The 22,674-nt window shown below is 46.0% G+C and overlaps 2 long non-coding RNA genes across 5 annotated transcripts in view; one reads left to right on the forward strand and one right to left on the reverse strand.

The window, feature by feature from the left end:
* Positions 1-13,132, reverse strand: part of LOC133041709 (uncharacterized) — a 44,965-nt gene extending 31,833 nt beyond the window's left edge. Inside the window, exons 1-4 of one of the 4 annotated variants that reach the window (XR_009689296.1) lie at positions 13,004-13,132; positions 12,638-12,777; positions 11,019-11,035; positions 10,725-10,819 (exon numbers count right to left, since the gene is read on the reverse strand). This is a non-coding gene — a long non-coding RNA (uncharacterized LOC133041709). Of the gene's footprint in view, positions 1-10,724; positions 10,820-11,018; positions 11,172-12,637; positions 12,778-13,003 lie in introns of those variants that run through there. The other 3 variants (XR_009689297.1, XR_009689295.1, XR_009689298.1) reach the window with 3 other exon arrangements.
* Positions 11,233-16,086, forward strand: LOC133041710 (uncharacterized). The gene is made up of 3 exons (XR_009689300.1): positions 11,233-11,354; positions 12,878-13,541; positions 14,698-16,086. It is a non-coding gene; the product is annotated as an uncharacterized LOC133041710 (long non-coding RNA).
* Positions 16,087-22,674: the final 6,588 nt, after the last annotated feature.

The following is a 22,674-nucleotide window of genomic DNA, read 5'->3' on the forward strand; positions in this document are numbered from 1 at the left end:
TTAGGGTAGCAATGATCAAAAACAGAAATAAGATGTGTTGGTGAGAATGTAGGTGAAAACGGAATCTTGTGCAGAGTTGCTGACAATATAGTATAGTACAGCCACTGTGGAAAGCACCATGGCCAGTCCTTAAAAAACTGGAACTAAAGTTACCACATGATCCAGGAATTCCACCTCTGGGTGTATATTCAAAAGAACTGAAAGCAGAAGTTCGAACAGATATTTGTGCAGCAAGGTTCATAGCTGTGTGATGCACAATAGCCCACAGGTGGAAGGAACCCAGGTGTCCAGTAACAGATGACTGCATAAACAGACTGCATAACCTGGAATATTGCTCAGACTGAAAACATAAAGGGAACTTTGGCACAGGCTACAGCATGGATGAACTTTGAGAACATCATGCTAAATGAAATAAGCCAGACACAAAAGGGTAAACATTTATGTCCACTTATATAAAATACCCAGGGAGCGAAATCCTCTCAGTCATGTCCAACTCTTTGAGACCCCATGGCCTGAATTCTCCAGGCCAGAATACTGGAGTGGGTAGCCTTTCCCTTCTCCAGGGGAGCTTCCTAACCCAGGGTCGAACCCACATCAGCCACATTGCAGGGGGATTCTTTACTAGCTGAGCCACAAGGGAAGCCCATGTGGTACCTAGAGTACTTCAAAGTAGAGAAATTCATAGACACAGAAGGTGGAATAGTGGTGGGCAGAGGCTGGGAATAGGGAAATGGGGACTGGGTCAGTGGGTGCAGAGTTTGAGTATTGCAAGAAGAGTTCTGGAGCTGGGTTACACATTAATGTGAATGTACAGGTCACAGCTGAACCGGCCACTTAAAGTGGCTAAGAGGCTAAATTTTAGGTTATGTGTATTTTATCTCAATTTTAATATATAAATAATTATTTACTCATCTTTCAGTTATTCAAAAGCCCGACATTTTGCATGATGCACTCAGCAAAAAGAAAAAAAAAAAAAGTATATTTACAAATAAATAATTATTTACTCATCTTTAAGTCATGCAAAAGCCCTGCACTTTGCATGATGTACTCTGCATAGAAGTTAAATAAGCAGGGTGACAATATACAGCCTTGATGTACTCCTTTCCCGATTTGGAGCCAGACTGTTGTTCCATGTCCAGTTCTAACTGTTGCTTCCTGACCTGCCTACAGATTTCTCGGGAGGCAGTAAGGTGATCTGATATTCCCATCTCTTGAAGAATTTTCCAGGTTGTTGTGATCCACACAGTCAAAGGCTTCAGCGTAGTCAATAAAGCAGAAACAGCTGTTTTTCTGGAACTCTCTTGCTTTTTCGATAACCCAACAGATGTCGGCAAGTTGATCTCTGGTTCCTCTGCCTTTTCTAAATCCAGCTTGACTGTCTGGAAGTTCATGGTTCATGTACTATTGAAACCTGGCTTGGAGAATTTTGAGCATTACTTTGCTAGTGAGTGAGATGAGTGCAATTGTGTGGCAGTTTGAGCATTCTTTGGCATTGCCTTTTTTGGGATTGGAATGAAAGCGGACCTTTCCCAGTCCTGTGGCCACTGCTGAGTTTTCCAAATTTGCTGGAATGTTGAGTGCAGCACTTTCACAGCATCATCTTTTAGGATTTGAAACAGCTCAACTGGAATTCCATCACCGCCACTAGCTTTGTTCATAGTGATGCTTCCTAAGGCCCACTTGACTTCACAGTTCAGGATATCTGGGTCTAGGTGAGTGATCACGCCATGGTGATTATCTGGGTCATGAAGATCTTTTTTCTACAATTCTTCTTTGTACTCTTGCTGCCTCTTCTTAATATCTTCTGCTTCTGTTAGGTCCATACCATTTCTGTCCTTTATTGAGCCCATCTTTGCATGAAATGTTCCCTCGGTATCTCTAATTTTCTTGAAGAGATCTCTAGTCTTTCCCATTCTATTGCACCAAGGGCAGCTCATATTTAAATATTTCTAGACACATTCATCATATCTTTTAAAATCTTTTGGATAGCTTTAATCTTGGACATTTTCCAGCTTTACTCTTGGGAATCAGTGTGACTTTTCCTTTCAGAGAGCATTGTTTGATATGCTTGGTCTTTTCCCACAGATCTTTTCCCCAGGATTAATTAGTAGAATCAGAGAGTGAGTCACATTTTTCATCAGATGAAATGTGGATAAGAAAGAAATTTGTTTTAACATTAATATTTGTACACAGAGTGTAGAGTCCTAATCACCAAGCTTCTCACTTCTTTGCAACTCAACATGCAATAGACTCTTGTTGTAGCCACCCAGTTCCCAGGGACAGCCATGCCCATGAGTTCTGGCCAAGCTAAATTGAGTAGAACTTCCATTGGCTCTGAACAGGCCTGGCCTCTGAAAATGTCCCACAAGGCATCCTTTTCCCTTTCTAGCTGAGCGGAACAGACCCAGTGCCAGGGCCAGATTTGAAACCACCGGTTGTTGATGACAAACCTATAACTCAAAGGTACCATGGCCCCTGAATCCTTTTGTTGAAAGGAAATCAACAAGCAGAGTCACTTGACATTTGAAAGCCTATGTTCAAGTAAAGGTAAGATTGTATGATGTTCATGCAACTGATATTTTCTTGTTTATACGCTATAGTGAGTAACTTTAACTTACAGAATTATGGAATAAAAAATAAACTAAAAATTCTTTCAAATTCTGAAATAGAAAAAATTTTTTTAATATTTGAAAAGATAAAAAATGCATTTGTTTATTTAAGAAACATTCAGCATGCTCTCTCAAGCATTGTTTTAGAATTTCAAGATATACATTTGTGCCCGCATGCTAAGTCACTTCAGTCATGTCCGATTATGTGTGACCCTATGGACTGTAGCCCACCAGCTTCCTCTGTCCATGGAATTCTCCAGGCAGGACTACTGGAATGGGTTACTGTGCCCTCCTCCAGGGGATCTTCCTGACCTAGGAATCAAAGCCGCATATCTTACAACTCCTGCATTGGCAGGTGGGTTCTTTTACCACTAGAGTCACCAAGATGTACATACATCAAGATGTATATACATTAAATATAATCCCATAATTTTGCTTTCAGACATTTATAGTCAGTATAAGAATACGAAAGTGTCCACCACTCCTGCTTTGGATAATTGAAGTTGACATATGGTGCATATGGGTGGAGAGCCAGGAGGTGTGGATCATCTTTTTTTCTGGGAACACTCTTAGCTCTGGCTTTTGACAACAGCTTCAATATAGAGAATTTTCTCAATTCACCTGGAGCCAAGGAACTTCTCAGCCCAATCTGTGAAGCCTTAATCCATAATCTGTAGCAACCAACCCAGAAAGCCCAGTCAGAACCCCTGCAGTATTAAACCTCAATTCTTCTTCTTCTTCTTGAAGTTTCTCAGTAGTGTCCGACTCTTTGCGACATCATGGACTGTAGCCTACCAGGCTCCTCCATCCATGGGATTCTCCAGGCAAGAATACTGGAGTGGGTTGCCATTTCCTTGTCCAGGGTATCTTCCCGACCCAGGGAGAGTCAGACTTTAATCACTGACTGACAGCTTCCTTATTTTAATCATCCTTCCTATTTAGAAGCAAAAGGGGGAAACCAAATATGTCCTTCAAACACATATAGAGGAGGCCCATCTTCTATCCAGTCCTCCCCCAGCTTTCCTGCATCACAATCTCTGATCACAATGTGCTTCCTTTTTCTACCAGAAAACTTTCCCGTGCCTATGCCTGACTCTGGGAGATAGCAAAGGATAGAAAGGCCTGGTGTCCTGCAGTCCATGGGATCACAAAGAGTTGGTCCCAACTAAGTGACTGAACAACAACCACCACAATGCCCAAGTCTCTGCTGAACAAAAAGGGTGGTAACTGACTCCTTCACATTATGGAGCAAGAGTGCAATAAACAGTGCTCGTTCTCTTTAGGGCGATTTGTGTTTGCCTACAGATGTTAGAAGAGTGAGAACCAAATAAAAGTCAGGACAATATACGCTGCTTGTGTTAAATCTTAAACAACAACTACAACAACAACAATCCTTTATCTATCACAATATTTAAGTTGAAATCTGATTCACATAAAATTTATTCTGTAAAATGTACAACTGAATGATCTATCATCTGTTTACAAAGTTGTGCAACTATCACCACTACCTAAATCAGAGCATTTCATCTCCTCACAAAGAAAGCCACTATCTATTCAACAGTCACTTCCCCTTCCACCTTCCCCAATCTTCTGACAATCTGTGTGCTTTTTGTCCCTAATGATTTGCCTGTTCTGCATATTTAAAGTGCATGGATTTGTACAACAGTGGCCATGTATGCTGGTTTCTTACACGTGGTGCTATGTCTTTGAGACCCACCTATGGCTTAGCACATGATTCATTCCTCTGTTTGACTTGAGAATTTTCCTTTCTAGGCCATTATAATACACACACACACACACACAACCAGGTTCTTTTCTTTTTAATTGTGAAAAACTCACAGGATATAAAATTTCCATTATGGCAATGTTATGTGCTCAGTCCACGTCACTAAGAACTGTGTTTGTGCAGGGACCCTCTTTGCTGCACCGGCCCTGAGCCACCAGCTAGCACAGCACACCAGCTCAGCCATGACACCCCGTCTCGGGACCCTCCATACCACCCACCTGATTAGGACTCCACACAGGCCTCCCCACGGTGGCCTAAGAAGAGAACTCCATGGGGGGTGGGCAGTGGTGGCAAAGGAGAGAGAGACCCAGGAGAAGGACAGGAGAGGCGGGTAGAAGAGCCTCCCATGCTGAGCTCCTAAGTCTCAGTCGCATGCTCGCCAGACCAGCCCTACTTAACCGCTGGGGCCAAAACCGGTCAGACTGGTGGGGAGGTGTGACCGTGGATGCCAGCAGCTTCAGCCAGACACCTGACAGTCTACACTGCAAATCTGCCAGGCCCAGCTTCAGTCCCTGGGCCAGTTGCAGAGCCCCAGAGCCCCAGCCTCATGTGGGGGGCTATGCCAGCCACACCCTCCAGAGCTCCACATCCCCAGCTCTCAGGAGAGTCCTCTGAGCTCCCAGGAGATCATGTCCACTCAGGGTGAATGACAAGCGGCGTTAGGCTGGGACCAGTTGGACGTGGCCGCAGTGAGACCAAGTTTCTCTGTATCTCTTCTGCTCCTGAAGCACCCACTTTCTGTTACTCGCTCAAGCCTTGCTTTTTCCAGGCGTCCCCTCAAATACAGCCAGGCTGCAGGGAGGGGTTTCAGGGCAGAGCAAGAGCTGCAGCGTCTCATGGTGAGCAGGGCTGGCCACAACTCACCCTCGACTCTGGGAGAGCATCACTGTGGGTCAGAAACTGACCCTCTGAAGGCACAAGCGACTGCTCCTGGATCACACTGAGGCCTTAGAACTTAGGTTTGTCTTGTGACCTCTACAGCTGTCTCTAAAGGATGGACCATGTAGCGAGGAGACAAACTGACCCCTTGTAATCACAGTCGGGTTGGTTAAGGACCAAGTGTGTGTGGTGGGGCTGTGGGAACAAGGATGGGACCTGCCTGCTTCCATTGGTTTCCCACCCCCCGCTCCCCTGACCTTCTCCTCCTCAATATCATAACCTGTATTGGGCTTGCTTGGCCCAGACACAACAGAAGTGATCATTCAGTTACTCAATATTCAGTGGAATAGTCATGAAGTGACATCAAGTGTAAAAAGAAATAAAACTGAAAATAAAATCCATCCAGACAGGTAATGTTTTAGATGAGGTTAGTGTCAGAGAAGATCCTTGCGCTCTGGGTAAAGGCCTCCCTGAAACTCTGGCCCTGGAAAGAGGGAGAAGAAGATGACACCTTTGGTGAATGTGACCTAAGCCTGGTTTGTGTTTAACCACCTCATTGATTTGATCATTCATCATCATCACATTTTCTGAGCCCCATACTGCATTGTCGAGGTCCTCACTGGGCTCACAAGCTGGAGAGCTCATTAAAGTGTGGTTAAAGACTTGAGGGGCCCTGGGTGAGGCAGAAAATGGTGCGGGCAGAGCAGGGGATGGAGAAAGGCATTGTGGACCAGGTGAGATCTGAGCTGGGTCTCCAAGGGTGAGTGATCAGTTAGCTAGGGCCTGGCTCTGAGCGGGACTCAAATACATGATGAATGAAAACAGAACTCTTCCTGAGAGAGCAAGAGTGCCAGCTCTTCTGTAACTGAGTCCAAGCTTGTAGTGCTCACCTCATGACAGGCCAATTAACTGAGAGATGAGTTGTTGGGGCAAGGACAGCAGCTTTATTCAGAAACCCGGGACTCTTGCACCAAGGACCCATCTTACCTGAGATAGAATTCAGGCTTCTTTTCTATTTATACAAAAAGGTGTTGGGGGGAAGGGGGGGAGGAAAGTCAAATATTTCTTCATTCCAATCATCCTCCAGAGGGGATGTGTTCATTTCTGCCTCCCTGCTGTGACTCACAGGAGAGTCTGGTCAGGAGGTTTCCTGTGAACTGAACAAAGCTATTTTAGCTTGGTGCTCATTACCTGGGATGCAGGGTTCCCAGAGATGGAACTTTATGTATAAGCATATAGGCAACATTCCTTTAGCTGTTACCTCATAATAGGTAGACTATGAAGGGTCCTTGTCTATGATGCATTCAGGCCAAAGCTCAGAACTGCAGTCACACGGGGGCGATGTGGAGAGGGCCCGCGGGGTGCACACTCCACCCCCTCACAGTCTTGCTGACTAAGCAGCCTGTGTCTTGACTCCCCAGGGCACCTGTCTGGGCTGTTCTCTCAGACAGGGCTGTCAGAAGCAACAGTCAGCTGGGCTCCTCCCTGATCAGGCCCGAGGACACCAGCTGCCTCACCTGAAAGGGCTCTCAGTCATGTTTGAGGCTTTGCGACCCCATGGACTATAGCCCGCCAGGCTCCTCTGTCCATGGGATTCTCCAGGCAAGGATACTGGAGTGGGTTGTCATTTCCTTCTCCAGGGGATCTTCTCGACTCAGAGATCAAACCCAGGTCTCCTACATTACAGGCATATTCTTTACCATCTGAGCTACCAGAGACATGCATAAGAAACTGCTACTCCCAAAACTGGGGTCAGAAGCCTGGGTGTTTGGTTCAGGCTCTACGAGGCATTTCACATCCTCCTAGCATCTCCTCTCATCTCCCTGAGAAACTCTCATGTCTCAGGACACCTCTAACCAATACTCTGCTTTTGGTGGGATCTAGTGCTCAGAGGTTAATATTTTCAGCCCAGAGAGACACAGCCTGTGCTTTAGACATGAGAAACCCTCCCATCTAGCCCCAATCCATCCAAACCTCTCCCGTTCCCCAGATCCCACAGCCAGCAGACAGTCCCTGAGTCTGTTCAGCAGACAAGCTCCCACAGTGTCTGGCGCTGAGGCTTCTCCCCACCCCGTGTCCCCTCGGCCCTGCTCGATGAGCTCACAGTCCTGGGAATGGAGGGGCCCCTCTGCGCTTCTTCTGGGGCTGCTGTTGGACCTTCTTCCTCCTTCAACCAGAGCAGGGAGCTGGGCTCGTCCATGCCTGGGAGTGGGGGGGTAGGAGGGGACGAGCGGTCAGTCCCTCTGTCTCCTGCGGCCCGCGCTCTTGCCGGAGGAGGCGCTGGGGGCGGAGGGAGGACCGGGCTTGGCCTGCTCAGCGGTCAGGACTCAGGGCGCATTCGGGGGAGGCTGAACCTACTGGGGAATGTTGATGGTGACAAGCTCTTTCCATCTCTGTAGGAGCTGGTCCAGCTCACCAAGCTCTCTCAAAACTAGCACCCAGATATAAACAGCCTTCATCTGGCAACAGGGGGTGCGCTGAGTATTTTCCAGGAAACTCCTCTCTAACCTCTGGGAAACATTCTGACACGGTCTCTGATGATGCAACAGATGTCCGCTTTGGTTAAGAATCAACAAGGACTCACTGTTTGGCACATGGATCTCCAAGCTATGTAGCGGCCTTGATGGGAGGGGAGTTTGGGGGAGAAAGGACACATGGATGTGTATGGCTGAATTGCTCCCTTTGGTGTTCACTTGAAACTATCACAGCACTGTTTGCTAATGGGCTATACCTCAAATACAAGGCAAAAGTTAAAAAGACAACAACACGTGACCAAACACTCACGAAGACACTGGATGATTTGGACATTGGCTTCAAAAGTACATTTTGGTAACACAGAAAACTACAGTGTTTCAAAATCCTAGTTTATGATTTAGAATCTATGATATTTAGGTGACTGATCAATTGTTTAATACAAGCTAAAGGCTAACCTGTTTTAATATCATTTTCTGTTTTCATAAATTTTTCACTATAGACTGAAGCCACGGCACGTGATGTCTGTTTATCTGTCTCCCTCCCTCCATCTCCCTCTTGCTGTAGTTTTAAGATTTATGTGACCAGTGAGTTTGCTCCAGCTCTCCTGCAACACACACCTTCATTCTGTAGGAGAAGTGATAACACTCGCTTACACTAGTGTAAGTGAGGAGGTGACGCGCAGTGACAGAAGGAAGGAGACTGGTGGGAGGCCCGGCCTGGCCTCAGCCTGGGGGCTTTGCCCCGACACTCGCTACCCGGTTCACTGCTGACCCGTAACAGGGGCCTGGAAAAGCCTGTGAGGAGCCCTGGCTAAGAACCTTCACGCTCGTCTCGCCATTTACATCGTGAGCATGGAGTTCTCAAAGATCTTCAGATTTCTGAATTTTTCTGATTTCTTTAGTCTTCGTTAGTCTTCTCACCAGGGGTGTCGTTAACTAAATCAGCCTACATGTTATTAATATTAACATATATTATTGGTTTATAGATATTATTATAATAAAATAATAATAGTGCATCACATTTAATATTTACTTGCATTATATATACATATGTTTATATAGCATTATGTTAAAATAAATTAAATTATTATAAATAAATTAGCATAACAATATGCGTATATATTACTCCTCAGAGGCAGGCCTTTGCCTTTTGTATCGTCAGCTCTTCCTACTGACTATATTTTGTTTGCCAGAAAAAAATGAAGACTGAGGCCAGAGGGAAAGTGAGGGGAAGGCAGGCAGAGAAGACCCTGAAATTACAGGGGAGACACAACTGAATCACTCAAGTGAAAGAAGTGTGCTCCCGAGACCAACCTGAACTGCAGTCTTAGTGAGGGGAGCGGATGTGACCCCTCACCCGGCCCATTGGCCCCTTCTGGGGAGGCTGAGCAGGAGGAAGCCTCCTCCAGGTGTCTCTCCTCCGGCTCCTCCCGGGGACCCTCTCATCCTCCCCAGTCTCTGCTGCGACCTTTGTCCTTTGTTGCCAGCAGGCCCGTTCACTGCCCTCCACTGTTCTACCGGCTCTCTTTCCTTCCCTTCCTGATTCTCTGGGCTGCTACCAGCCAGGCTGGAGACGCAGGCATCACAAGACCTCCCTCCAGCCAGTGAGCTGTCCTTGCCCCGCCCTCCTCCTTGAGAGCTGGGTTAACGGGGTGCCTGGGGTTTATTACTGAGGCTTTCCTTGCTCTCAGATTCCTCCCTTCCAGATGCTGAGATGTGCAGGGCAACTAAAGACATTTCTGCATCTCCCTGAATGTGGATGCTAGATGAACCTAGTTTGCTTAGAGCAGAATCATATTGTTCTAAACAAAGATTTTTATATTCCCCCAAACAGGAAATGGTGACACCTCAAAGTCATACTGTTACATGACAAAAGCAAGTTGTAAAACAACACACATTATTTGTCTAACTGAACTAAAACATGATACTACATTATCTCTGTAATATATATATATATATATATATATATATATATATATATATATATATATATATTTGAAAATGTTTTTTAAAAAGCTGGAGGAATATATACAAATGAACCATAGGTACCTTGATAGGGATGAAAGAGAAATTTTACTTTTACTCTAAATTATCCAGTTTTTTTCTGTGTACTTTTAATTCAGGATGAACTTGAACTAGAGTGTATGTTGTTTGTATTAAATAAACACTTTACATATGATTGTACAGAACTAGCTTATCATAAAAACCGAACCAATGCATTTCAGAGTCAAACAAATGATAAGCTATGTGGAAGAGACTGAATATTGGCTGAAGGGTTAATGACAGAATGAGCACACGAGCAGCACAATCAATGAAATGCGAGCTGCACACTGCTGTCTCCTCCAGTCACTAGAACATCTCTTGAACACTTGCTGGGTTTAAATCAGCCTGGAAATCAGTTACCTGTCCAAGGCAAGTCAAAATTTATGCCAGGCCCATAGGAAAGACATGTCTTAACTAATTTGGCTGCCAGTATCTCTGAGGGGAAGAATATGTACACTTTATTCTCAAAAGTTATTTTGGCCTGTCTTACAATGGATTATTTCATTAAAAACAAAACACTGAAACCAACATTTAAAACCACCGTTGTGGTGTACCTTAAAGTTTTTGCCACTTTAGAGCTTTCTCTTTTTCTGTCATCTCTTAAACACATGCAAAATAAATACAATGGAGTCCCCAGCAGGAGCTGCTACTCAAGGAGCTCTGGGCCTCAGCCCTTACTAGGAGTTAAAGTGGCAAAGAGCATTTTTGCTCCAGAATTCTAAAGGCATTTTGGTGTTGGATAATCTGGACCTGTGGAAAGCGTATGATAGCCTGATAATGTTTCTTACAACTGCCACAGTTCAAAGATTCTCAATATCTTACTTTCTGTAAGCAAATATTGAGAATGCTCAGGAGAGAGCATAAATATGATGACATAACTCATTATAAATAGCATACAAGTAGAAAGTGTAGTTAGATGTGAGTTTAACTTACCTTAAATTCCTAGTTCCTGTGACTCTCAGTCCATAAGGCTCAGACTACATTCTTTGGGCATTTCTACGGAGTGGACAGTAGGTGGCACTTTCAGCCTGTTTAAAAAACAGTTCACCGGCTTTGGCTTCTTTGCTTGCTTTTTAACTGTTTTACCACCATTGCACAGAAAACAAAGTCATTTTGTACATACATGTATGAAGTCCAGATCAATGTCTTGGGAACAATTTCAGAACACAAAGCCATTTAACTGAATCTATAGGAAGCATTTACAAATAACCACAGAAAAGACTTTACCTTTTTGTAGATCCAAACTGCAAAAAGAAAGTGAAAGTCACTCAGTCATGTCCGACTCTTTGTGACCCCTTGGACTGTAATCCCGCCAGGCTCTTCTGCCCATGGAATTCTCCAGGCAAGAATGCTGGAGTGAGTTTCCATTCCCTTCTCTAGGTGTTGGGAGCCCCCGGGGTGTGCCCAAACCGTGACAAGGTCACGGGATGAGAGAGGAACCTGCAAGGCAGCTCTTTCTCACACGGGGCTGCCCCAGGGGCCCAATATGTCCCCTCTGGAGCCGCCAGGATGAGAAAGGAATCTGCAAGCAGCTCTTCCCCTCGAGGTTGTCCCGGGGGCCCGGTATGTCCCTTTCTTCCTTCTGTCTTACTGTTGTTGGGCTTTCTATTAATTTTTGGAAATATAATATATAGTAATAAGGCCTCCCTGGAAAAGTCCAAGCCTTTTTTGGAAATGCTCATGATTGCTCTGGCTCAGGACATGACCATAAACATCAAGTCAGCAAAGAAAAGGTCAGAGGTATAGTCTGGCTGCTTGCTTAAAAGATTATAATGTTCTAGAATAGAAAAGAGTAGAGGCATTTAGATTTAGAAGTAGATGTACTGCATCAGTTTACTTGCTCCTTGGTTGAGAGGGTTTTCATTATTGTTATTTCCTTGCTGCTATTTGTTCATTGTTTCCCTTTCTTTAAACAACATGATATTATGGGTATTTTTGTAGAGTTAGGAAATGGGGTAGATAGATTTCAATAGAAGATTTATATTAACCAGCTTCACTGCCATTATCTCACTATTAATAGAGGTGTTTTGCTGCTTTAGAGGTGTTTTTGCTGTTTAATAGTTAATCATTGTAAATTGAGACTTTGTGGTTTCAGGTAAAGAAAAATATCAGGTTTTTCTCATGGTACTATTCTCAGAAATGTCAAACATGTTACTGTGACCCTTTCCATGTATTGTTTTATTGTCCAAAGAATTTACACTGTACCTGAGATTTGTAGGACATTGTTTTTGTTAGAGTGAAAATGTTAGGCCATTGAGGCAAGAATACTATGTACAGGACATTTAAAAATAAACTTTGTAATCAGAAACTTTCTAGATGAATGCATAGGGGAAAAACATGGGAAAGAAAAATATTGACAGATGCACGAAACTATATCGGATGTAATATGTGGTGACTTAAGGGGGAGGTAACGTTCATTCTTTACAAACTGAGGTATCCTAAAAATTAAAAAAAGCTACCTCTTCTACCCAAACTTCTGTGTGTGTCTGTCTTCTTCCTCGCCGATGCCACTCATCCCTTGGGTATTCCTGGTTCTGCCAGGGCTGGACCTCGGCATCTAGGGAATCTTCCCAACCCAAATTATCCAGGATAAAATGCTTTTGGTGTTTGTGTCACAAATGCTGTTTGCTACTTTAATTTCTGATAATGACAGAATCTCAGGTCGACCTAGGCCCTGTCCTAAACTAGTTTGTGCCCTGTAACCCTGGTCAGACACCTAGACTTTATAAAGTTTGGTTTTTCTTGCTTGGAAACAATTTGACCCAGCTGCTCTCGAGTGAAAAACAAACTACTAGACCATAAAATGTTCCAGTAGAGTACAATCAAATGCTGTTGATTTTAGGTACCTCATAGGATGTTTTTAAGCCTTGTCAGCCACCAGATTCTCTTGATTCTGAAAGCTGGGTTTACTAGGGACTGGTAGCAATGGAAGTGTGATGAAATCACTGCAGCAGTGTTCTGCTCCAATGCACAGGATCTGGACAGACTGGGAACAATGATGAAATATTCTGAAGGGGTGAATCCAGGGCATTTAATCTTATCTGAACAAAAGCTTGTGCACTGACTCATTTTATGCATCACTTCAGGGCGGCCTCAGGCTCCCTGGGCTCTCCAAATCCCTCAGGTTAAGAGCTCCTGGCCCGGGAGTGAAAGAAAACAAAGGCAGCCCTTCCATCTTCCCATTCCAACCTCTGGTCCCATCACAGCCTCACCCCTGAGAGGGACGGTGGAAGCTCAGCTCTCTATCCCAGCCACAAGGCTGCCAGACGAGTTATAGGCGCAGCCCTGCCCAACGGCCTGCTGCTTCCTGCCTGCTGCCTGGCGTCGTGAGAAGGCCCCAAGGAGATCTAGAAAAGCAAAGGGGAGTCCAACTCAGCAGAGCGGCCCCGAAGCTCGAGGGAGCTAAAGAGACAGGAAGCATGAGTCAGTCAAGTAAGGACCCACTTCCGGCTGTGCTGATAACGGACGTGGCTGAAGCGTCCTGCCCCTTGCGCGCGCGTCTCTGCGACTGCAGGCACTTCCGGTTTGCCTCACCGTGAGAGGCGACTGCTTGTCAGAAGGTAGATCTTTTCTGTCATCAATAAACTGTCTTTTCCTTGCTGTCAGCCTTGTATTCTGGCACTATATGCTCCTTGTTCTATTGGCTGCTAACATTTCTGTAAAAAGAGATCTAACTGTCAAGAGTTCAAGATTCCAGTGGTCTGTGAAGTCCCACCACCGATCTACTCTCCAGAGTTGTGTTTGAATCAGGTAAAAATGCTCATTACAGACTTAGGATTGAACATACTAATGTGAGAACAGGAATGAATTTAGAACTTTTAGAAAGTCTAATTCTAAAGGTATTTGTTTATCTTTAAAGCCCAATGAGAAAATTTTACTCTTGCTTATCTTGTCTGAGGAATAAACATGGACAGATACTGAAAGAAAGCTACAAAGTTTGAGGCTTTGAAGAATGGAATTAAAAGAGAATGGGTCTCATGAAGAGTAACTCCTTTGGGATGGAGAAGCTGAGAGGAGAAACAAATTGATTCAAGAAAAGATCTTATTATTAGAGCTGAGGTCATCTGCCATTTAGTCAAATTTACTTTTCTGCATGCCAGATCACCTTATACAGACTTGTACAGACACACAATACAACTACCATCTCCACTGATACACAGAGGGGTGCTCTGGCCATCACTTCAGACCACCTTGTGGGGCACTCAAGATGCTCAGGACTCCATCCCATGTGTCCTGGGGAAGTGATTCCCATGAGGTCCAACCACTGAGCCTAGTTTTACTCTGTTTTCAAACAGCCCTTTAAATCCCCAAGGACAGCGCTCCACTCTCTCACCACATAAAATGTCCCGGCATGTGTCACTGCTCCTCATCAACATGGCTGCTGGTTTGATAATCAGTCTTAAGATATGGTCACCTGATCTAATATTTTTTATTATGCTGAAGTCAGTCAAGTGTTTTATATCTTACTAGCGTATTAATATGTCAGATTCAGAGAAATAATTCAAGTATGAAGTCAAATGATTGTCCTATCCGTATGAAGTATATAAATATACTCTCTGGGCAATGGTGAAGGACAGGGAAGCCTGGTGTGCTGCAGTCCATGGGGTCAGGAAGATTGGTCATGACTGAGTGACTGAGCAATGGTAAAATATTATCCCAATTCATAATCAATGTACAGTGTATAGGGGAAAGTGGTAGAAAAGTATTTTAAAAATTGGATCGAGCTTAGCTAATAAAATTAGCAGTGGTTAAAGTTGTTTGAGGGAAGAACATAATGAATTATGAATTAGGAAATTTTCCTCTTATGTGAAAGGAAAAAATCAAAAGTCACAGAACATTCTCATGAGTAGACATATTTATTTATTTATAAACTGTTTATTTTCTGTCAACCTACTTCCATTTTAAGAGTTTGTGGGGTTTCCATGATGGCTCATGGTAAAGAATGCTGCCAATGCAGGGGACATGACTTCAATCCTGGTCCAGGAGGATCCCACGTGCGTCAGAGGAACTAAGCCCTTGCACCACAATCATTGAGCCTGTGGTCTGGAGCCTGGGGTCCACAGATGCTGAGCCCACGCTCTGCCACTTCAGCAGCCCATGACAGGAGAAGCCGCTGTGAGAGGAAGGCCGTGCCCCGCAACCAGACAGTGCGCCCCGCTCACCGCAACCAGAGCAAAGCCCGTGCAGCAGCAAGGACCCAGCACAGCCCCACCCAAGAAAAGAGCCTGTGCAAGACCAGCCGAAGCCCACTCCGTGTTGTCCCTCCCCACCCCGTGGCCTGAGCAGTGGGCGCTGCAGGCCAGCCCTCGGGGGCACTGCAGAGTGGGCAGCGAGCTCGCCTGCCCGCCTGTGGACTAGGCCGCCACCACCTCAGATGGAGCAGCCTTGCACTCAGTTGCTGACGTCACCCATTCACCGTGACGTCCTCCTTGGTCAGAGCCTGCTCACTGCCACCTGCCTTTCCCTTTTAATCTCTTCAGAATGTGCAGACGTGGCGATCAGACACGACCTCCCGAGTGTTCACAGGAAACGGTGCTGCGCACGGGCAGAACTGCCCGGGTGAGCACCCGCCATCAGACCCACCGACTGAGCTCCGTTTGTGCCGGGAATGGGTCGTCTCCAGAATGCAGAGGAGAGTCTGTCACGCAGACCGATGGTGAGAAGTTCACAGGAATCTTGGCTCTTGGAAGCTGCCTGGGTCTGGTTAGTGGAGGCTCCGGGAGTGAAGCGGCCGACCACAGGAGCGGCGGCAGCAAACTGCCGCACAGCTCGCTGCCGAGGGTTCCTGGAGGAAGCAACGGTGACAGAGCTGGGTTTTCAGTGGCAACAATGACATGAGCTGCCGACAGAAGTTTCTCCCAGGTTCTCTTTGGATTCCTAATGTAGACGCCCTCACTTTTCCTTCTGTAGATGTACTGCTCCACTGGGAAGTAAAGGCTGGTGCCATCTAAGGGCTCCTGCTGCAAGGAACGTGATGATGTCCCCCTGCATTTGCTGGGCATCAAGGACCCAGAATAGTGTAAAAGATTCACTTCAAGGTATGACAAGAATCCAGACAGTGCCATATGGACCACTGTCTGGGTAGTGTGGGAAAAGCCTGAGAAGATGTTTTAGAGAAGCCAGATAATCTTTCTGATAAAAGAAACTTGACTTTCATTCAGTTGGTAGAAATAACACGATGAGCTTTACTCTTTAGAGGTTTAACATTTTTTTAAATAATATTTTGACATTTATGAGAAACTTATAATACATGTACAAGGTTCAAGAACCTAAAAATATAAAATATTTTATATTACATTGTTCCTCCTACCCCTCCCTTCTTGTGAAAGCTCTGCTGCTTTGATGGTCAGTCATGGTGTTTCATTTCCCAGGAATCTTTCCAGAGATTTGAATTTTTTACAAATTATTTATTTGGCTGTGCCAGGTCTTAGCTGTGGCCTGCGGGACCTTTTCCATGGGAACTCTTAGCTGTGGCATGTGGGGCCTAGTTTCCTGACAAGGGATTGAACTGAGGCCCCTACAATGAGAGTGCAGAGTCTTAGCCACTGGACCAGGAGAGATGTCCCAGAATGCCATTTATGCAGACACAAGCAGCTATGAATATCGTTTCTTCTTCATTCTACATGGTTGTGCTAGTGGTAAAGAACCCACCAGCCAATGCAGGAGACAGAAGAGACTCGGGTTCAATCCCTGGGTCTGGAAGATCCTCTGGTGAAGGAAATGGCAACCCACTCTAGTACTCTTGCCTGGAGAATCTCCATGGGGCAGAGAAGCCTGTGGGCCTACAGTCCACAGAGTCACAAAGTGTCAGACATGACTGAGTGTCTTAGCACACAACCACATTTAAAGACATAAATAGTAGTGTACTGTGCACAATGTTTTATTATATCTTGCTTATATTCAGCTGACAATATCTTGGGGAAAACTCTCTCTTGGGACACTATTTCCTGTAATTCAGTCCACTGAATGGATGAGGTACTATAAGACACTTTACTGGTCCACATTGGATTAAACACTAATATTCAATTACATCTTGACATCACAAAAAACAATGTAATGCATAACCTTAGCCTATGTTATTCCACTGCAGGAAAATGTATAAATTTCTAATGCATTGAATAATGTCCAACGTTCATGTCGGACTGAGAGTCCTCATCAGCCAGAGTGAAGAAACCTCCTTGAATATGCGGGGCATTAAACCAAGGCACAAAAAATGCATGTATTAGAGATGAAACTAAAAAAAAAAAAAAAAAAAAAAGAAAAAGAAAAGAAAGAGGGAGAGAGAGAGAGAATAAATCAACACTTTCAGAAAACATATAAATAAAACAAAACAAAAGCATTTCTATCACCCAGGAAGCTTTAAGACATTTAGGAGTCCTGTGTCAGACAGCAGGTCTGATGTATGTTTCATATTATCTCATACCCACCCATAAAAAGTGAATGTAAACCCCTTTATATACGCTTCAAATATTTTAGAATATTCAAGAAATTGACTACTTTTTGGAAAAATATGAACTGTCAAGACCATTAATTAAAGCAACTAAAGCAAAAGAAAAATAAGCAAAGAAGGCTATCAAATAAAAATTTTTTGAGAATTACTTCTGAAAATCATGTAAAAGCTATGCAAGCAAAGAACAACTGGCTACAAAAGTACCACATAGTTTTAGATAATCAAGAATAGAAGAACAGAAGAAATCTGTATTTTATGAATATAATTTAACCCTGCTGTCAGAACTTGACGTAAGTGACATAAAACAAAAGCACACACCAATTTTACCTGCTATTCTTGGCCTCAAAATCCTAATCTGTTAAATACTAATAAATATATAAGAGTATTTGCAGAGAAATTCTCCATCTCTAAAAAACTTAGGTTTACTCACAGTTTTTGTTCTTTGAAAGTAAGTCAAGTTGTAAATTCTAAGAAGTGCTTGCTCCAGAAGGCATGGAATATATGTGCAATGGAAAACTACTCAGCCATAAAAGTGAATGAAATAATGCCATTCACAGCAACATGGATGAATATGGTGATTTCATATTAAGTGAAGTAAGTCAGATAGAAAAAGACAAACATCGTATGATATCACATTTGTGGAATATTGAAAAATGATACAAATGAACTTATTTACAAGACAGAAGTAGACTCACAGACATAGAAAGCAAGCTTATGGTTACCAAAGAGGATCACGGGGGATGTGGGGAGAGGTAAATTAGGAGTTTGGGATCAATATGCACACACTACTGTATATAAACTAGGTGGACAACAAAGACCTACTGTATAGTGCAGGGAGCTATACTCAATATCTTGCAATGATCAATAATGGGGAAGAATCTGAAAGAATATATAGTATCTCAAAGAGTCATGTCCAACTCTTTGGGACCCCAGGGTCTGTAGCCTGCCAGGCTTCTCTCAAAGGAGGGGTCACAAAGAGCTGGACACAACAGAGGGACTAACATTACATCCCTACTACTATGCTCATTCTTAGCCAACTTGGAGAAAGACATGAACTCCTTATCAGTGCCGCATTAAGTTTTGCTCTAAGATGCCTGCCATATAGGGAACAATTTGAACATATTCTGAATTTCAGTTGTGCTTGCAAGTAACTTTGTGAGGACAAACAGCTGGTGGATGAAAGCACAGCTGACCCAGAGGAACCTAACCAGGCAGGAAAACACAAAACACACTTAACACACAATAAAATAGTAAACTGACCGAGTACATGGCATCAAGTCATACTCCTTCGTTCTCCACTTGTCCACATGTAATTGTCTAGAGTCTGCTGTGATTCTTGGCTACTTTAAAATATAGTGTATTAATAGGAAATTTGAGACATAATAAGGCAAACAGATCAGGAGACAACTGTCATTGAAAAGAGAGTTAATGGCTTACAGCTCCCAAATAGACGGACAGGCCACGTGTTGGGCCACACAGGACAGGACCGGACTTGCGCAGAGAGGGAGGGAGGGATATTCAGTACAGGGTCATTTACTGTGACTCCTCAGGAGGCAACAGTGAGCTTGGTGTTCAGGTTCAGGACTGACTAGTGCATGTGGTCCTAGCGGCCATCATAGCTGCCTGGCTCTGGTGAAAGGGGAAGTGTGAAAGAGGCCTGGAGCCTATCTAAAATGTCACCTCTTCAGAGACAGGCCGTAGTGCTGGAAGGCAAGCATAATGTCCAAGATGGGAGAGCAAACAAACTTACCTATCACATAACAAGAAGGAAACCAACAGTCATCCTACTCCAGGAGGGGAATCTGTTTATACCTTAAGTGATAGTGCATTTTAAGCCCCTATATTGGAAGGATGACTCTAGAAGTCAACTAGTGTAATTAAAGTAGAAAAAGAGAATAAAAAAAAAGCAAAAATAATAAGAATAAAATGAACAGAAATTAGAGAAAAAAAAAAAAAAGAAGAAGAAGAAGAAATAAAGAACAAGACAACTAAGATTGAAAAGGAGCTGAAGAAATGAATACAAAGTTGCAGCGAGCCTGTGGCTTTCTGAAGGAGCTCGCTTTGGATCATAACCAACGGCCCTGAAGGGAGAAAAGCATATGTGCCACAGTCGTGGCATATTTTGGTGCTAGGACTCCGAACGCTAGACTCTGAACGCTAGGACTCTGGTTGCCGGCTTCAAACCAAAAACCCTCCATGAAACGGTGGGCCTGGAATTAGTGATTTAGCAACTCGGACCTAGAGGGACAACTGTGGCTCCTGACCGTGCTAGTCGGCTTGGCAAGGAACAGAGAACGTTCCGCTGGCTTTTTCCCCCCGCACGGTTACCTACAAAGCACCGTGCCCACCACACGCAGAGAGGAAAAAGAATGATGAGCAGTACCTTCGCCCAAGAACACGAACAAGCGTGCCCTGGACGAGGAAGTCGAGCCACCCACAGGCCACCCTCAGTATCCCCACCAGTCTTCCTCTGCCCCATCGCCTCAAATGAACTTACTGCTTGCCCCATCTACACACTCTGAAGAAGATGAAGAAGAAGAAGAAGAAGGAGCAGAAGAAGGAGGAAGAGAAGGAGAAGGAGGTGAAGAAGTTGAAGAAGGAGAAGAAGGAGAAGAACAGTGATTGGAATGGCGTGGCAGAGGGAAGCGGAATGTCGCCTGATGCTGGGGGAAATCCGTGCAAAAGAGAGACAAATACTGGCTGATCTGGCTTCTCTGTGCCATAGGAAGGAGGCAAAAGGACAGCAAGTGTGTGAGCACGTGCGTCATAAAGCACAAAGCAGTAGGGTCCTGGGATGGGATGGGGCAGCGGGAGGTGGGAGGGGTGCAATAGGCTAAGGAAGAAAATGGGGTCAGGACCGTCTTTTCCTAGTAAGGATCAAAGGAATCACCACATCAGCTATGGGAAACCCATGGACTGTGGATCGCCCGTAGTGTTGGAAGGCAAGCACAATATCCAGGTCGGCAGAGCAAACAAACATACATGTCACACGACAAGAAGGAAACCAGCAGTTATCCCCTTCCAGGAGGGAAATCTCTTTATACCTTAAGTTATAGTGCGTTTTGAGCCCCTCCATTGGAAAGATGACTCTAAAAGTCAACTAGTGTAATTAAGGTAGAAACAGAGAATAATATCAAGCACAAATAAATAAATAAATAAAATGAACAGAGAATCCAAAAAAAATAACCAATAATAAATGAACGAATACCCCCCCCCCCCAAAAAAAAAGAAAGAAATAATAAACAAGACAACTAAGGTTGGAAAGGAGCTGAAGACATGAACCCAAAGTTTCAGCGAGCCTGTGGCTTTCTAAAGGAGCTCGGTTTGGACCATGACCAACGGCCCTGAAGGGAGAAAATCATATGTGTCACAGTCGCGGCATGTTTTGGTGCCAGGACCCTGAACGCTAGAAGAGTGGCTCGTGAGAAACCATAGAAATTGGAGTGGACCTCAGTCGAGAGCAAAGTTGAGGCAAGGGTTTCTTGTTGTCCGGGGAGGGGTTGTCCTCAGGCAGGGGACTGGGGTGGGGAGAGCCCTCAAGGAGAGAGGGTAGGTGGGCAGACATGTGTTTCCACAAGTGTGTTAGGATCTGAAGGGCGAGGCCACGGAATTCCTCCCCAGCCCGCATGTGTGTGCTGAACTTGGAAGCCCTGCAGTGACTGTCTAGCAGGCAAGTCTGGAAGGCCAAAGGCCCCGGGAATCATTTGCATCCTGAGCCCTTTGGTCCAGGGCCAGATCGGAAGTACGTGCGAGGGTTCGTCATGGGGAATTCCCGGAGAAAAGTGTCGGTGGTGGGATGTCGGGAGTGGGAGTGAGCACGCCCTGGGACGCCTCAGCCAATGAGGATGTTGCGCGTGCGGGGGTGGGGCCGTGGGAAAGCCATGAAAGGCCCGAGGGGGCGGGGCCCAGGCCCTTTCTCAGTGAAGCACCCTCTGAGGGAAGGAGGCTTCGTTGTGCAGAGGCAGGTAGGAGACGGAAAGACTCGTGGGCCTTGTTTGCAGAGCCGCGGGGGCTGCTTCTGCCCACGGGGGAGGTGAATGTCCTTCTCCCTTCAACGTCTTCCCCGGAGGGCAAGGTTGTCGGCCCAGCGTCGCTGGTGTGGATACCCTTTGGGAACCCTGTGTCCGTGAGGGGCCGTGGCCGGCGGTCGGGCGGCCCCAGAGGGGTGACTTCGCTCATGGGTCAGCAGGGCTGGTGCCTGGCCACCAAGTCGCCCTGAATTGGACGGGGCCGTGGGGGGTCGGGGCTGGGCTTCATATTCTGGGGAACACCTGCTACGTGAATGCAGCGCTGCAGTGTCTGAGCCACACGCCGCCCCTGGCCAGCTGGATGGTGTCCCAGCAGCACGCCACCCTCTGTCCGGCCAGCACCTCCTGCACGCTCTGTGCCGTGTGAGCTCACGTGACCCGAGCCCTCCTTCACTCGGGAGAGGTGATCGGGTCCCGCAAGGACCTGCTGGCGGGCTTCCACAGACACCAGCAGGAAGATGCCCACGAGTTTCTGATGTTCACTCTGAATGCCATGAAGCAAGGGTGCTTGAGTGCATCTCAGCCATCGGGCCATCCCTCCGAGGACACCACCCTCATCCGTCAGATCTTCGGCGGGACTTGGAGGACTCAGATCCAGTGTGTCCACAGCCTCGGAGTCTCGGATATGTTCGATCCTTACCTGGACATCAGCATGGATATCACGGCGGCTCAGAGTGTGGAGCAAGCTCTGAGAGAGCTGCTGAAGCCCGAGAAGCTGGACGCTGAAAACGCCTATGACTGTGGCGTTTGTCTCCGGAAGGTGCCTGCCACCAAGAGGTTGACTTTACACAGCACGTCCCAGGTCCTGGTGTTGGTGCTGAAGCGGTTGACACAGGTGAGCGGGGCCAAAAGGGATCAGGAAGTGCGCTCTCCCCAGTGCCTCGACCTGCAGCCCTACACGTCTGAGCGGAAGGCAGGCCACGTGCTCTATGGGCTACGTGCTCTATGCTGTGCTGGTGCACTCCGGGTGGAGCTGTGAGCGATGACACTACTTTTCTTACGTGCGAGCGGGCAACGGCCAGTGGTATAAGATGGACGATGCCAAGGTGAGCGCCTGTGACGAGAGGGCTGCCCTGAGCCAGAGCGCCTACGTGCTCTGCTACTCCCGGGAGGGTGCGTGGCAAGGGGGAGCTGGGGGAGGGGCAGGGGCCCCCCTCACGGCTGACCCCACACACCCCGGGGAGCCTGACCCCTCCGGCCCCGGGGAGCCTGCGGGAGACGCCAGCGGCAGAGCTCCTGGGTCGCAGGTGTCCCCGGGGGACACAGAGGTCGAAGGAATCACCTTAGAGCAGTGGAGACGCCTCCAAGAGCACAAGCGTCCGAAGCCGGCCTTCGACCTGCAGAAGATTCAGCCAGCCCTGCCTGCCGGAGCAGTTGTGATTCACCAGTCCAACCAGGGAAGAGG

This window comes from Dama dama, chromosome 20 (genome assembly GCF_033118175.1).
Source record: "Dama dama isolate Ldn47 chromosome 20, ASM3311817v1, whole genome shotgun sequence".
NCBI lineage: Eukaryota > Metazoa > Chordata > Mammalia > Artiodactyla > Cervidae > Dama > Dama dama.